The following is a 15,482-nucleotide window of genomic DNA, read 5'->3' as shown; positions in this document are numbered from 1 at the left end:
ATTGCTTAAAAAACTGGAAGTAGAACTGCCTTATGATCCAGCAATCCCAGTGCGGGGCATACACACCAAGGAAACCAAAATTGAAAGAGACACATGTACCCTGATGTTCATTGCAGCACTGTTTATAATAGCCAGGACATGGAAGCAACCTAGATGTCCATCAGCAGATGAATGGATAAGAAAGTTGTGGTACATGTACACAATGGAGTATTACTCAGCCATTAAAAAGAATACATTTGAATCAGTTCTAATGAGGTGGATATAACTGGAGCCGATTATACAGAGTGAAGTAAGCCAGAAAGAAAAACACCAATACAGTATACTAACGCATACATATGGAATTTAGAAAGATGGTAACGACAACCCTGTATGCGAGACAGCAAAAGAGACACAGATGTATAGAACAGTCTTTTGGACTCTGTGGGAGAGGGAGAGGGTGGGATGATTTGGGAGAAGGGCATTAAAACATGTATAATATAATATAAGAAACGAATTGCCAGTCCAGGTTCAATGCAGTTTAGAGGATGCTTGGGGCTGGTGCGCTGGGATGACCCAGAGGGATGGTACGGGGAGGGAGGTGGGAGGGGGGTTCAGGATGGGGACACGTGTACACCTGTGGCAGATTCATGTTGATGTATGGCAAAACCAATACAATATTGTTAAGTAATCAGCTTCTAATTAAAATAAATAAATTTAAATTAAAAATATTTTAGAAAAGAAGTATAATTGACATTCTGAGAGGAGAAAAAGATGGAATCATAAAATCTCAAAACCAGGGAACTCATAAAAATGAGGACAATAAAAAAGAAAAAAAGCACATGAGCAACAACTGAAAAACAGTAACACAGTAGTTATTAATACAATTATATCAATAATTAAACCTGAATGGTCTACATTTACCTGTTAAAAAAAACAGATTCCAAATGTGGACCAAAACCAGGACATAACAGTTAACTACAAGAAAACCAGTTTAATTATATAGACACAGAGTAAAAGTAAAGGCATGTTTTTTCATTTCTTCCAGGTGGTCCATTTTATTGGCATATAGTTGCTCATAGTAGTCTCTTATGATCCTTTGTATTTCTGTGGAGTCAGTTGTAATGTCTTTTTCATCTCTAATTTTATTGATTTGAGTCCTCTCATTTTTTTGATGAGTGTGGCTAAGGGCTTATCAATTTTGTTTATCTTTTCAAAGAATCAGCTTTTAGTCTTATTGATCTTTGCAATTGTTTTCTTTGTCTCTATTTATTTCTTCCCTGATCTTTATGATTTCTTTCCTTCTACTAACTTTAGGTTTTGTTTGTTCTAGTTGTTTTAGGTGTAAGATTAGGTTTTTTTACTTGAGATTTTCTTGTTTCTTGAGGTAAGATTGTACTGCTATAAAATTCCCTCTTAGAACTACTTTTGCTACATCCCATAGGTTTTGGACCTTTGTGCTTTTGTTTTCACTTGTCTTTAGGTATATTTTGATTTCCTCTTTGATTTCTTCAGTGGTCCATTGGTTGTTTAATAGCATATTGTTTAGCAGCCATGTGTTTGTGTTTCTTATAATTTTTTTTCTTGTAGTATATATCTAATCTCATAGCATTGTGATCAGAAATGACGCTTGATATGATTTCAACTTTCTTAAATTTACCAAGGCTCACCTTGTGGCCCAGCATGTGGTCAACCCTAGAGAATGTCCATGTGCACTTGAGAAGAATATGTAGTCTGTGGAGTTTGGGTGGACTGCTCTATACATATTAAATCCAACTGATCTAAAGTGTCATTTAAGGCCTGTGTTTTCTTATTAATTTTCTGTCTGAATGATCTGTCCATTGATGAATGTAGAGTGTTAAATCCCCCCACAATTATTGCTTTACTGTTGATTTTTCCCTTTATGGTTTTTAGTATTTGCCTTACATATTTAGTTGCTTCTATATTGAGTGTGTGTATATATATATATATATATATTTTTTACTTGGAGAGATCCCTTGATCATTATTTAGCATCCTTCTTTGTCTCTTTCAGCCTGATTTGAAGGGAGTTTGGGGGAGAATGGATACATGTATATTTATGGTTGAGTCCCTTCACTGTTCACCTAAAACTATCATAAAATTGTTAATCAGCTATACCCCAATACAAAGTTTAAAGTTTTTTCCCTAAAAAGTAAAGGAATGGATTGCTAAGTCATCTGGTAGCCCTGTTTTTAGTTTTTTTTAAGGAACCTCCATACTGTTCTCCATCACAGCTGTATCAATTTACATTCCCACCATCACAGAAACAACCTAAATGTCCATCAACAGAAGAATGGATAAAGAAGATGAAGCACATATATACAATGGAACGTTTGTTGTTATTGTCTTTGTTGTTCAGTCACTAAGTCGTGTCCTACTTTTTGTGACCCCATACACTGCAGCACACCAGGCTCCCCTGTCCTTCACTATCTCCCAGGGTTTGCTCTAATTCATTTTCATTGCATTGGTGATGATATCTAACAATCTCATCCTCTTCAATCCCTTTCTCCTTTTGCCTTCAATCTTTCTCAGTATCAGGATCTTTTCCAGTGAAGTGTCTCTTCACATCAGGTGCCAAAGTATTGGAGCTTCAGCGTCGATATCAATCCTTCCAATGAATTTTCAGGGTTGATTTCCTTTAGGATTGACTGGTTTGATCTCCTTCATACGAAGTCCTCTCAAGAGTCTTCTCAAACACTACAATTCAAAAGCATCAGTTTTTCAGCATTCAGCTTTCTTTATGGATTAACTCTCACATCTTTGTATGACTACTGGAAAAATCATAACTGACTATCTGGACCTTTGTTAGCAAAGTAATGCCTCTGCTTTTGAATAGTGCTGTCTAGGTTTGCATAGCTTTTCTTCCAAAGAGCAAGTGTCTTTTCATTTCACGGCTGCAGTCACTGTCCATGAAATTTTGGATGGTGATTTTGAAGCCCAAGAAAATAAAATCTGTCACTGCTCCCACTCTTCCCCCTTTTATTTGCCATGAAGTGATGGGACTGGATGCCATGATCTTAGTTTTTGAATGCTGAGTTTTAAGCCAACATTTTCACCCCCCTCTTTCCCCTCCATCAAGAGGCTCTTTATTTTATTTTTTTGATTTTTATTTATATTTATTATTATTATTTACTTTACAATATTGTATTGGATTTTTTCATACATAAACATCGTCTGCCACGGGTGTACACGTGTTTCCCATCCTGAACCCCCCTCCCACCTCCCTCCCCATACCATCCCTCTGGGTCATCCCAGTGCACCAGTCCCAAGCTTCCTGTATCCTACATCGAACCTGGATTGGCGATTCGTTTCTTATATGATATTATACATGTTTTAATGCCATTCTCCCGAATATTCCCAACCCTCCCTCTCCCACAGAGTCCAAAAAACTGTTCTATACATCTGTGTCTTTTTTGCTGTCTCGCATACAGGGTTATCGTGACCATCTTTCTAAATTCCATATGTATGCGTTAGTATACTGTATTGGTGTTTTTCTTTCTGGCTTACTTCACTCTGTATAATCGGCTCCAGCTTCATCCACCTCATTAGAACTGATTCAAATGTATTCTTTTTAATGGCTGAGTAATACTCCATTGTGTACATGTACCACAGCTTTCTTATCCATTCCTCTGCTGATGGACATCTAGGTTGCTTCCATGTCCTGGCTATTATAAACAGTGCTGCGATGAACTTTGGGGTACACGTGTCTCTTTCAATTCTGGTTTCCTTGGTGTGTATGCCCAGCAGTGGGATTGCTGGGTCGTATGGCGGTCCTATTTCCAGTTTTTTAGGGAATCTCCACACTGTTCTCTATAGTGGCTGTACTAGTTTGCATTCCCACCAACAGTGTAAGAGGGTTCCCTTTTCTCCACATCCTCTCCAGCATTTATTGCTTGTAGACTTTTGGATCGCAGCCATTCTGACTGGCGTGAAATGGTACCTCATTGTGGTTTTGATTTGCATTTCTCTGATAATGAGGGATGTTGAGCATCTTTTCATGTGTTTGTTAGCCATCTGTATGTCTTCTTTGGAGAAATGTCTATTTAGTTCTTTGGCACATTTTTTGATTGGGTCATTTATTTTTCTGGAAATGAGCTACAGGAGTTGCTTGTATATTTTTGAGATTAGTTGTTTGTCAGTTGCTTCATTTGCTATTATTTTCTCCCATTCTGAAGGCTGTCTTTTCACCTTGCTTATAGTTTCTTTTGTTGTGCAGAAGCTTTTAATTTTAATTAGATCCCATTTGTTTATGTTTGCTTTTATTTCCAGTATTCTGGGAGGTGGGTCATAGAGGATCCTGCTGTGATTTATGTCGGAGACTGTTTTGCCTATGTTCTCCTCTAAGAGTTTTATAGTTTTTGGTCTTATGTTTAGATCTTTAATCCATTTTGAGTTTATTTTTGTGTATGGTGTTAGAAAGTGTTCTAGTTTCATTCTTTTGCAAGTGCTTGACCAGTTTTCCCAGCACCACTTGTTAAAGAGATTGTCTTTTCTCCACTGTATACTCTTGCCTCCTTCGTCAAAGATAAGGTGTCCATAGGTGTGTGTGTTTATCTCTGGGCTTTCTGTTTTGTTCCATTGATCTATATTTCTGTCTTTGTGCCAGTAGTTCCTCTTCACTTTATGCCATTAGGAGGTATCATCTGCATATCTGAGATTATTGATATTTCTCCTGGCAATCTTGATTCCAGCTTGAGCTTTATTCAGCCTGGAATTTCACATAATGTGCTCCGCATATAAATTAAATAAGCAGGGTGACAATATACAGCTTTGTCATTCTCCTTTCCCAACTTTGACCTAGTCCATTGTTCCATGTCCAATTCTAACTGTTGCTTCTTGACCCACATATAAATTTCTCAGGAGACAGGTAAGTTTCATACTCCCATCTCTTAAAAAATTTCCCACAGCTTGCTGCAATCCACACAAAGGCTTTAGTGTTGTCAATGAATCAGACGTAGATGTTTTCATGGAACTCCCTTGCTTTCTCTATGGTCCAACGAATGTTAGCAATTTGATCTCTGATTCCTCTGCTTCTTTGAAATACAACTTGTACATCTGGGAGTTTTTGGTCACGCACTGCTGAAGCCTAGTTTGAAGGATTTTGAGCATAATCTTACTAGCATGTGAAATGAGCTCAATTATATGGTAGTCTAAACATTCTTTGGTATTACCTTCTTTGAGATTGGGATGAAAATTAACCTTTTCTGGTCCTGTGGCCACTGCTGAGTTTTCCAAATTTGCTAAAATATTGAGTGCAGCACTTAACAGCATCATCTTTAAAGATTTTAAATAGCTCAGCTGCAATTCCATCACCTCCACTAGCTTTGTTCATAGTGATGCTTCCTAAGGCCCACTTGACTTCACACTCCAGGTTGTCTAGCTCTAGATAAGTGACCATACCATCAGGGTTATTTTGGTTGTTGAAATCTTTCTTGTACAGTTCTTTTGTATATTCTTGCTACCTCTTCTTAATCTCTCCTGCTTCTTTTGGGTCATTACCATTTCTGTCCTTAACAGACATAGGGTCCTAACTCTTACTTCTTCTGTTCTTTCGTGTCCATCCTTGAATGAAATATTCCCTTGATATCTCCAATTTTATTGAAGAGGTCTATAGTCCTTCCTCAGAGAAGGCAATGGCACCCCACTCCAGTACTCTTGCCTGGAAAATCCCATGGACGGAGGAGCCTGGTAGGCTGCAGTCCATAGGGTCGCGAAGAGTTAGACATGACTGAGCGACTTCACTTTCACTTTTCACTTTCATGCATTGGAAAAGGAAATGGCAACCCACTCCAGTGTTCTTGCCTGGAGAATCCCAGGGATGGGGGAGCCTGGTGGGCTGCCGTCTGTGGGGTCGCACAGAGTCGGACACGACTGAAGTGACTTAGCAGCAGCAGCATAGTCTTTCCTATTCTATTGTTTTCCTCTTATTTCTTTGCATTGTTCATTTAAGAAAGCCTTCTTATCTCTCCTTGCTATTCTCTGGAACTCTGCATTCAGGTGTGTATATCTTTTCCTTTCTCCTTTTCTTTTCCCTTCTTTTCTCAACTAGTTGTAAGGCCTCCTCAGACAATCACTTTGCCTTGTTTCATTTCTTTTTCTTGGGGATGATTTTGGTCACTGCCTCCTGTACAGTGTTATGAACTTCCATCCATGGTTCTTCCATGAAGGGGAATGGAATATTCCTCATCCATGAAAAAATGATATATTACCATTTGCAGCAACATAATTGCACCTAGAGGTTTTCATACTCAATGAAGCAAATTAGACAAAGATGAATATTATATGATATCACTTAAAAGTGGAATCTAAGAATAATACAAATGAATCTATATACAAAACAGAGATAGACTCACAGCTATAGAAAACAAACTTATGCTTACCCAAAGGGAAAGGGATTAGGGAGGGATAAAATAGGTTGGGAGGGATAAAATAGGAGGTTGGGATTAATAGATACACACTACTGTATATAAAATAGATAAGCTAGAAGGGTTCACTGTGTAGCATAGGGAGCTATATTCAATGTTTTGTAATATCTATAATGGAAAACAATCTGAAAAATACACATATATATATATAACTGAATCACTTTGTTGCACATCTGAAACTAATGCAAAATTGTAAATCAGCTATGCTTCAATATAACAAATGGCCAAATGGAGTGACATCAGCAAAATACTGAACTGAATAATTCCAGGCCCTAAATCCCTCATGGAGACACTGAATGTAGAACAATCAGTTCAGTTCAGTTCAGTCGCCCAGTCGTGTCCGACTCTTTGCAACCCCATGAATCGCAGCACGCCAGGCCTCCCTGTCCATCACCAACTTCCAGAGTTCACCCAAACTTATGTCCATTGAGTCAGTGATGCCATCCAGCCATCTCATCCTCTGTTGCCCCCTTCTCCTCCTTCCCCCAATCCCTCCCAGCTTCAGAGTCTTTTCCAATGAATCAACTCTTTGCATGAGGTGGCCAAAGTATTGGAGTTTCAGCTTTAGCATCAGTCCTTCCAAAGAACACCCAGGACTGATCTCCTTTAGAATGGACTGGTTGGATCTCCTTGCAGTCCAAGGGACTCTCAAGAGTCTTCTCCAACACCACAGTTCAAAAGCATCAATTCTTCGGCACTCAGCTTTCTTCACAGTCCAACTCTCACATCCATACATGACCACTGGAAAAATCATAGCCTTGACTAGACAGACCTTTGTTGACAAAGTAATGTCTCTGCTTTTGAATATGCTATCTAGGTTGGTCATAACTTTCCTTCCAAGGAGTAAGTGTGTTTTAATTTCATGGCTGCAGTCACCATCTGCAGTGATTTTGGAGCCCGCCCAAAAATAAAGTCTTACACTGTTTCCACTGTTTCCCCATCTATTTCCCATGAAGTGATGGGATCAGATGCCATGATCTTAGTTTTCTGAATATTGAGCTTTAAGTCAACTTTTTCACTCTCCTCTTTCACTTTCATCAAGAGGCTTTTTAGTTCCTCTTCTTTCTGCCATAAGGGTGGTGTCATCTGCGTATCTGAGGTTATTGATATTTCTCCTGGCAATTTTGATTCCAGCTTGTGCTTCTTCCAGTCCAGTGTTTCTCATGATGTACTCTGCAAAGAAGTTAAATAAACAGGGAGACAATATACAGACTTGACGTTCTCCTTTTCCTATTTGGAACCAGTCTGTTGTTCCATGTCCAGTTCTAATTGTTGCTTCCTGACCTGCATACAGGTTTCTCAAGAGGTAGGTCAGGTGTTCTGGTATTCCCATCTCTTTCAGAATTTTCCATAGTTTATTGTGATCCACACAGTCAAAGGCTTTGGCATAGCCAATAAAGCAGAAGTAGATGTTTTTCTGGAACTCTCTTTGTTTTTCGATGATCCAGCGGATGTTCGCAATTTGACCTCTGGTTCCTCTGCCTTTTCTAAAACCAGCTTGAACATCTGGAAGTTCACGATTCATGTATTGCTGAAGCCTGGCTTGGAGAATTTTGAGCATTACTTTATTAGTGTGTGAGATGAGTGCAATTGTGCGGTAGTTTGTCTTCTTAGGTAGGTTTATTTCTAGATATTTTATTCTTTTTGATGCAATTGTAAAACAAACAGCTTGTGATGCTTAATAGCTTAAAAACAATGAACCCACTCAAAATGGGCAGAAGACCTGAATAGACATTTCTCCAAAGAGGACGTACAGATGGCCAATAGGCACATGAAAAGATGTTCAACATTTCTAGCTATTAGGGAAATACAAATCAAAACTACAATTAGATATCACTTTACACCTGTCAGAATGGGTAACATCAAAAAAAAATCCACAAACAACAAATGCTGGAGAGGATGTGGAAAGAAGGGAACCCTTCTATACTGTTGGTGGGAATGTAAATTGGTACAGCCACTATGGAGAACAGTATGTAAGTTCCTTAAAAAACTAAAAATAGAGCTGTCATATGACCCTGCAATCCCACTCCTGGACATATATCTAGGGAAAAACATGATCCAAAAGGATACATGCACCCCAGTGTTCATTGCAGCACTGTTTACAATAGCCAAGATACGGAAGAAACTTAAATATCCATTTACAGGAGAACAAATAAAAAAGATGTGGTACAAGTATACAATGGAATATTATTCAACCATTTAAAAGAATGAAATAATGTCATTTGCAGCAACATGGATGGACTTAGTGTCATATTGAGTGAAATCAGATAGAAAGGGAGAAATACCATATGACATAACCCTTATGTAGAATATGTACATATCCTTATATGTAGAATCTAAAAATAAATGATACAAATTAACTTACAAAACAGAAAGTGACTCACAAATTTAGAAAATGAGTTTATGGTTGCCGGGGGAAAGGATAGTTAGGGATTTGGGGAAGGTAATATACACATTGCTATATTTAAAATGGATAACCAACAAGGACCTATTGTATAGCATATGGAACTCTGCTCAATGTTATGTACCAGACTGGATGGGAGGAGGGTTTGGGGGAGAATTGATACATGTATATGTATGGATGAGTCCCTTTGCTGCTCACCTGGAATTACTGCAACATTGTTAATTGGTTATGCTGCTGCTAAGTCACTTCAGTCGTGTCCGACTCTGTGTGACCCCATAGACGGCAGCCCACCAGGCTCCCCTGTCCCTGGGATTCTCCAGGCAAGAACACTGGAGTGGGTTGCCATTTCCTTCTCCAATGCATGAAAGTGAAAAGTGAAAGTGAAGTCGCTCAGTCATGTCCAACTCTTCGCGACCCCATGGACCGCAGCCTACCAGGCTCCTCCGTCCATGGGATTTTCCAGGCATGAGTACTGGAGTGGTGTGCCATTGCCTTCTCCGAACTGGCTATACTCCTATACAAAATAAAAAATTTACATTTGGGGGAAAAAAAAAAAAACATTCACATGGAAAAGCCAAACTAAAGAAACTGAAGTTGGAACGTTGTTCACTCCTAAATCTACCTATGATATTGACAATTTTAATATTTTCAAGTCAACTGCCAAAATGTTGTTAATAATACTAAATTTAGTAAAAGAATATAATAGATTTCAACTGAAATCTTTACTTGATAACAAAATTAATCAATAGCCTCACGTATCCAAACTGATTTAAACAGACACTGACAACATATATGAATACTTCAAAGCCTTTAAAAGGGACAGAGTGGAAGAGAAATGTGAAGATCAAAGTCGACTTGGGCCTAAGTTTGCAAAAGAGCAATGATATTCTCCAGAAACGGATATCAACCAAAACTTCAATGAAAATTATACTCCAACAACACAAGAGATGACACTACATACACATGGACATCTCCAGATGATCAATACTGAAATCAGATTGATTATATTCTTTACAGCCAAAGATGGAGAAACTCTATACAGTCAGCAAAAAATAGACCAGGAGCTGACTGTGGCTCACATCATGAACTCCTTATTGCAAAATTCAAACTTACATTGAAGAAAATAGGGAAAACCACTAGACCATTCAGGTATGCCCAAAATCCCTTACAATTATAGAGTGGAAGTGACAAATAGATTCAAGGGATTAGATATGATAGAGTTCCTGAAGATCTATGGACAGGGTTCATGACAGGAAGCAGTGATCAAGACTGTCCTCAAGAAAAAGAAATGCAAAAAGGCAAAACGTTTGTCTGAGGAGGCCTCACAAATAGCTGAGAAAAGAAGGTAAGCTAAAGGCAAAGGAGAAAAGGAAAGATACACCCATCTGAATGCAGAGTTCCAAAGAATAGCAAGGAAAATAAGCAAGCCTTCTTAAGTGATCAGTGCAAAGAAATAGAGAAAAACAACAGAAGGAGAAAGATAAGAGATCTCCTTAAGAAAATTAGAGATGCCAAAGGAATATTTCATGCAAAGATGGGCACAATAAAGGACATAAATGGTATGGACCTAACAGAAGCAGAAGATATTAAGAAAAGGTGACAAGAACACACAGAAGAACTATACAAAAAAGTTCTTAATGACCCAGATAAACACGATGGTGTGATCACTCACCTAGAGCCAGACATCCTGGAGTCTGAAGTCAAGTGGGCCTTAGGAAGCATCACGACGAATAAAGCTAGTGGAGGTGATGGAATTACAGCTGAGCTATTTCAAGTCCTAAAAGATGGTAGTGTGAAAGTGCTACACTCAATATGCCAGCAAATTTGGGAAACTCAGCAGTGGCCACAGGACTGGAAAAGGGTAGTTTTCATTCCAATCCCAAAGAAAGGCAATAATGCCAAAGAATGTTCAGACTACTGCACAGTTGCACTCATCTCACATGCTAGCGAAGTAATGCTCAGAATTCTCCAAGAGAGGCTTCAACAGTACATTAACTGAGAACTTCCAGATGTTCAAGCTGGATTTAGAAAAGGCAGAAGAACCAGAGATCAAATTGCCAACATCCATTGGATCATAGAAAAACCAACAGTTCCAGAAAAACATCTACTTTTGCTTTATTGACTTTGCCAAAGCCTTTGACTATGTGGATCATAACAAACTGTGGAAAAATTTTTAAGAGATGGGAATACTGAACCACCTTACCTGCCTCCTGAGAAATCTGTATGCAGGTCAAGAAGTAACACTTAGAACTGGACATGGAAAAACAGACTGGTTCCAGATTGGGAAAGGAGTATGTCAAGGCTGTATATTGTCACCCTGCTTATTTAACTTACATGCAGAGTACATCATGGAAATGCTAGACCAGATGAAGCACAAGCTGGAATCAAGACTGCTGGGAGAAATAGCGATAACCTCAGATACACAGATGACATCACCCTTATAGCAAAAAGTGAAGAGGAACTGAAGAGCCTCTTGATGAAAATGAAAGAGGAGAGTGAAAAAGCTGGCTTAAAACTCAATATTCAGAAAACTAAGATTATGGCATCCAGTCCCATCACCCCATGGCAAACAGATGGGGAAACAATGGAAACAGTGACAAACTTTATTTTTTGGGACCCCCCAAATCACTGCAGATGGTGACTGCAGCCATGAAATGAAAAGAAGCCTGCTCTTTGGAAGAAAAGCTGTCAACCTAGACAGCATATTAAAAAGCAGAGACAAACAAAGGTCTGTCTAGTCAAAGCTATGGTTTTTACAGTAGTCGAATATGGATGTGAGAGTTGGACCATAAAGAAAGCTGAGCAGCAAAAAATTGATGCTTTTGAACTGTGGTGTTGGAGAAGACTCTTGAGAGTTCCTTGGACTGCAAAGATATCCAGGCAGTCCGTCCTAAAGGAAATCTGTCTTGAATATTCATAGGAAGGACTGATGCTGAAGCTGAAGCTCCAATACTTTGGCCACCTGGTGTGAAGAACTGACTCATTGGAAAAGACCCTGATGTTGGGCAAGATTGAAGGCAGGAGGAGAAGGGGACGACAGAGGATGAAATGGTTGGATATCATCACTGGCTTGATGGACAGGAGTTTGAGCAAGCTCTGGGAGTTGGTGATGGACAGGAAAGCCTGGCGTGCTTCATTCCATGTGGTTGCAAAGAGCCAGACACGACTAAACGACTGAACTGACTGAACTGAATATTCCTCAAGATCGTGGCATTTCCTACTCTGGCTTCCCAACAAATCAGTCTTCAAATTTCCCATAAACTCATGTGAATACATAGAAGGCATTTGGGACAGTGCTTGGTAAACAATATATACCCTTGAAATGTTAGTTGTTCAGTCGTATCTGACTCTTTGCGACCCCATGGACTGTGCCTGCCAGGCTCCTCTATTCATGGAGATTCTCCAGACACGAATACTGGAGTGGGTAGCTGTTCCCTTCTCCAGGGGATCCTCCTGACACAGGTGTTGAACCCAGGTCTTCTGCATTACATGCAGATTCTTTAATATCTGAGCCACCAGAAAGGCCCTTGATAATGTTAAGTGTTATGTAATATAACAGGAAAATATGACTTCCGTCAGCAATAGGCTTACAATAAATGTTGACTGTACTTAAAAAAAAAAAAGACTCTGCCTTCAATTATTTTGGTTATATACTCAAAGTGGAATTACTGGATCATATGGTAATTCTCTCCATACATGTATTAACTAGGTATAAAACTGTATATAAATAAATGCAAAAATCTTAGTACATAAACTCTTAGTACATAAAATCTTAGTACATAAACTTAGTACATAAACATAGAAGTAAAAATATGTACATACATAGATGTATACATCTATATATGTGTAGATGTGAAAATCTCTATACATAAAAATGTAAATACCTCTATACACATAGATATTAAAATCTCTGTACCTGTAGATGTAAAAACCTGTACACATATAAATACATCTATACATATACATGTTAAAATCTCTACACATAACAGAAAAATACCACTATACTTATAGATGTGTATATCTCCATACAGGTATGTGTATACCTCTATACATATAAATATAAAAATCTCTATATATGTAGATATAAATACTTCCATACATATATTAAAATATCTTTCTACATGTAGATGTAAATATCTATAACATATAGATGTGAATACTTCTATATGTTAGTGTAATAATATATATATAATATAGCTATAAATCTGTGTGGCTGAAGGCTTAATAGTAAAGAATCTGTTTACCAATGCAGGAGACATTAGCTTGATCTCTGGTCTGGGAAGATCCCACGTGCTGTGTGGCAACTAAGCCTGTGGGCCATGACTACTGAGCCTGTGCTCTAGAGCCTGTGCTCCACAACAAGAGAAGCCACTGCACTGAGAAGCCCACATACCACAACTAAGAGTAGCTCCTGCTCACCACAACTAGAGAAATCCCATGCACAGCAACGAAGACCCAGCACAGCATAAATAAATAAATAAACATACAATAAATAAATGAATTAAAAAATTTTTAATGAGCAAATGAATTGAGTGGGCGTTTTTCCAAAGAATATGTTAAAATGACTAACAAGCATAAGAAAAGATGTCCAACATCAGTAATCATTTGAAAAAATGCAAATTAAAATCACAATGAGATATCACCTCATAACCATTAGGACTGCTACTATAAAATTACTTTTTGGCAAAGATGTGGAGAAAGTGGAACTCTTGTGCACTGCTGCTGGGAATATAAGATGGTAGCCACTAGAGAAAACTGTATGATGGTTCTTCAAAAAGCTAAAACTGGAATTACCATATAATCCAACAATTTCACTTTGAGTATACACTCAAAAGAATTGAAAACAGGGTCTTAAAGAGATAGTTTTATCTTGTTCACAGCTGCATTAATCACAATAGCCTAGAGGTGGAATTAACACTAGTGTCCATCAACAGATGAGTAGATAAACAAAAAGTGATATATACATACAATGGAATATTATTTGTCCTTAAAAATGAAGGAAATTCTTATACATGTTGCAACATGCATAGATCCAGAGGACATTATGCTAAGAGAAATGAGCCAATCACAAAAAGATAGATACTGTATGATTCTAAATATTCCAAATACTGTATGATTCTACCTCATTCTTATATGAAGTACCTTGAATAATCAAATTCATAGATATAGAAAGGAGAATGGTGGTTGCCAGGAGCTGAGGGTAAGGGTAAATGAGAACTGTTGTTTAATAAGTACAGATATTCAATTTTGCAAGAAGAAAAACTTCTTGAGACTGTTTGTGCAACAATGTGAATATACTTAATGCTATAGGACTGTACACTTACAAATGGTTAAAATGGAAAAAAAATTTAAAAATGGTTGAAGTGTAAGTATCAGGTTATGTGTATTTTGCCACAAATTAAAAACCAATACAATTTGGCCTTGGAATATGGAATGAAGCAGGGCAAAGACTAATAGAGTTTTGCCAAGAAAATGCACTGGTCATAACAAACACCCTCTTCCAACAACACAAGAGGAGACTCTATACATGGACATCACCAGATGGTCAACACTGAAATCAGATTGATTATATTCTTTGCAGCCAAAGATGGAGAAGCTCTATACAGTCAGCAAAAACAAGACCAGGAGCTGACTGTGGCTCAGACCATGAACTCCTTAGTGCCAAATTCAGACTTAAATTGAAGAAAGTAGGGAAAACCACTAGACCATTCAGGTATGACCTAAATCAAATCCCTTATGATTATACAGTGGAAGTGAGAAATAGATTTAAGGGCCTAGGTCTGATAGATAGAGTGCCTGATGAACTATGGACTGAGGTTCGTGACATTGTACAGGAGACAGGGATCAATACCATCCCCATGGAAAAGAAATGCAAAAAAGCAAAATGGCTGTCTCGGGAGGCCTTACAAATAGCTGTGAAAAGAAGAGAAGCAAAAAGCAAAGGAGAAAAGGAAAGATATAAACATCTGAATGTAGAGTTCCAAAGAACAGCAAGAAGAGATAAGAAAGCCTTCTTCAGCGATCAATGCAAAGAAATAGAGGAAAACAACAGAATGGGAAAGACTAGAGATCTCTTCAAGAAAATCAGAGATACCAAAGGAACATTTCCTGCAAAGATGGGCTCAATAAAGGACAGAAATGGTATGGAGCTAACAGAAGCAGAAGATATTAAGAAGAGATGGCAAGAATACACAAAAGATCTTCACAACCCAGATAATCACGATGGTGTGATCACTGACCTAGAGCCAGACATCCTGGAATGTGAAGTCAAGTGGGCCTTAGAAAGCATCACTATGAACAAAGCTAGTGGAGGTGATAGAATTCCAGTTGAGCTATTCCAAATCCTGAATGATGATGCTGTGAAAGTGCTGCACTCAATATGCCAGCAAATTTGGAAAACTGAGCAGTGGCCACAGGACTGGAAAAGGTCAGTTTTCATTCCAATCCCAAAGAAAGGCAATGTCAAAGAATGCTCAAACTACCGCACAATTGCACTCATCTCACACGCTAGTAAAGTAATGCTCAAAATTCTCCAAGCCAGGCTTCAGCAATATGTGAACCGTGAACTTCCTGATGTTCAAGCTGGTTTTAGAAAAGGCAGAGGAACCAGAGACCAACTTGCCAACATCCGCTGGATCATGGAAAAAGCAAGAGAGT

The sequence above is a fragment of the Bos mutus genome, chromosome X (genome assembly GCF_027580195.1).
Source record: "Bos mutus isolate GX-2022 chromosome X, NWIPB_WYAK_1.1, whole genome shotgun sequence".
NCBI lineage: Eukaryota > Metazoa > Chordata > Mammalia > Artiodactyla > Bovidae > Bos > Bos mutus.
Note: the sequence above shows the minus strand (reverse complement) of the source record.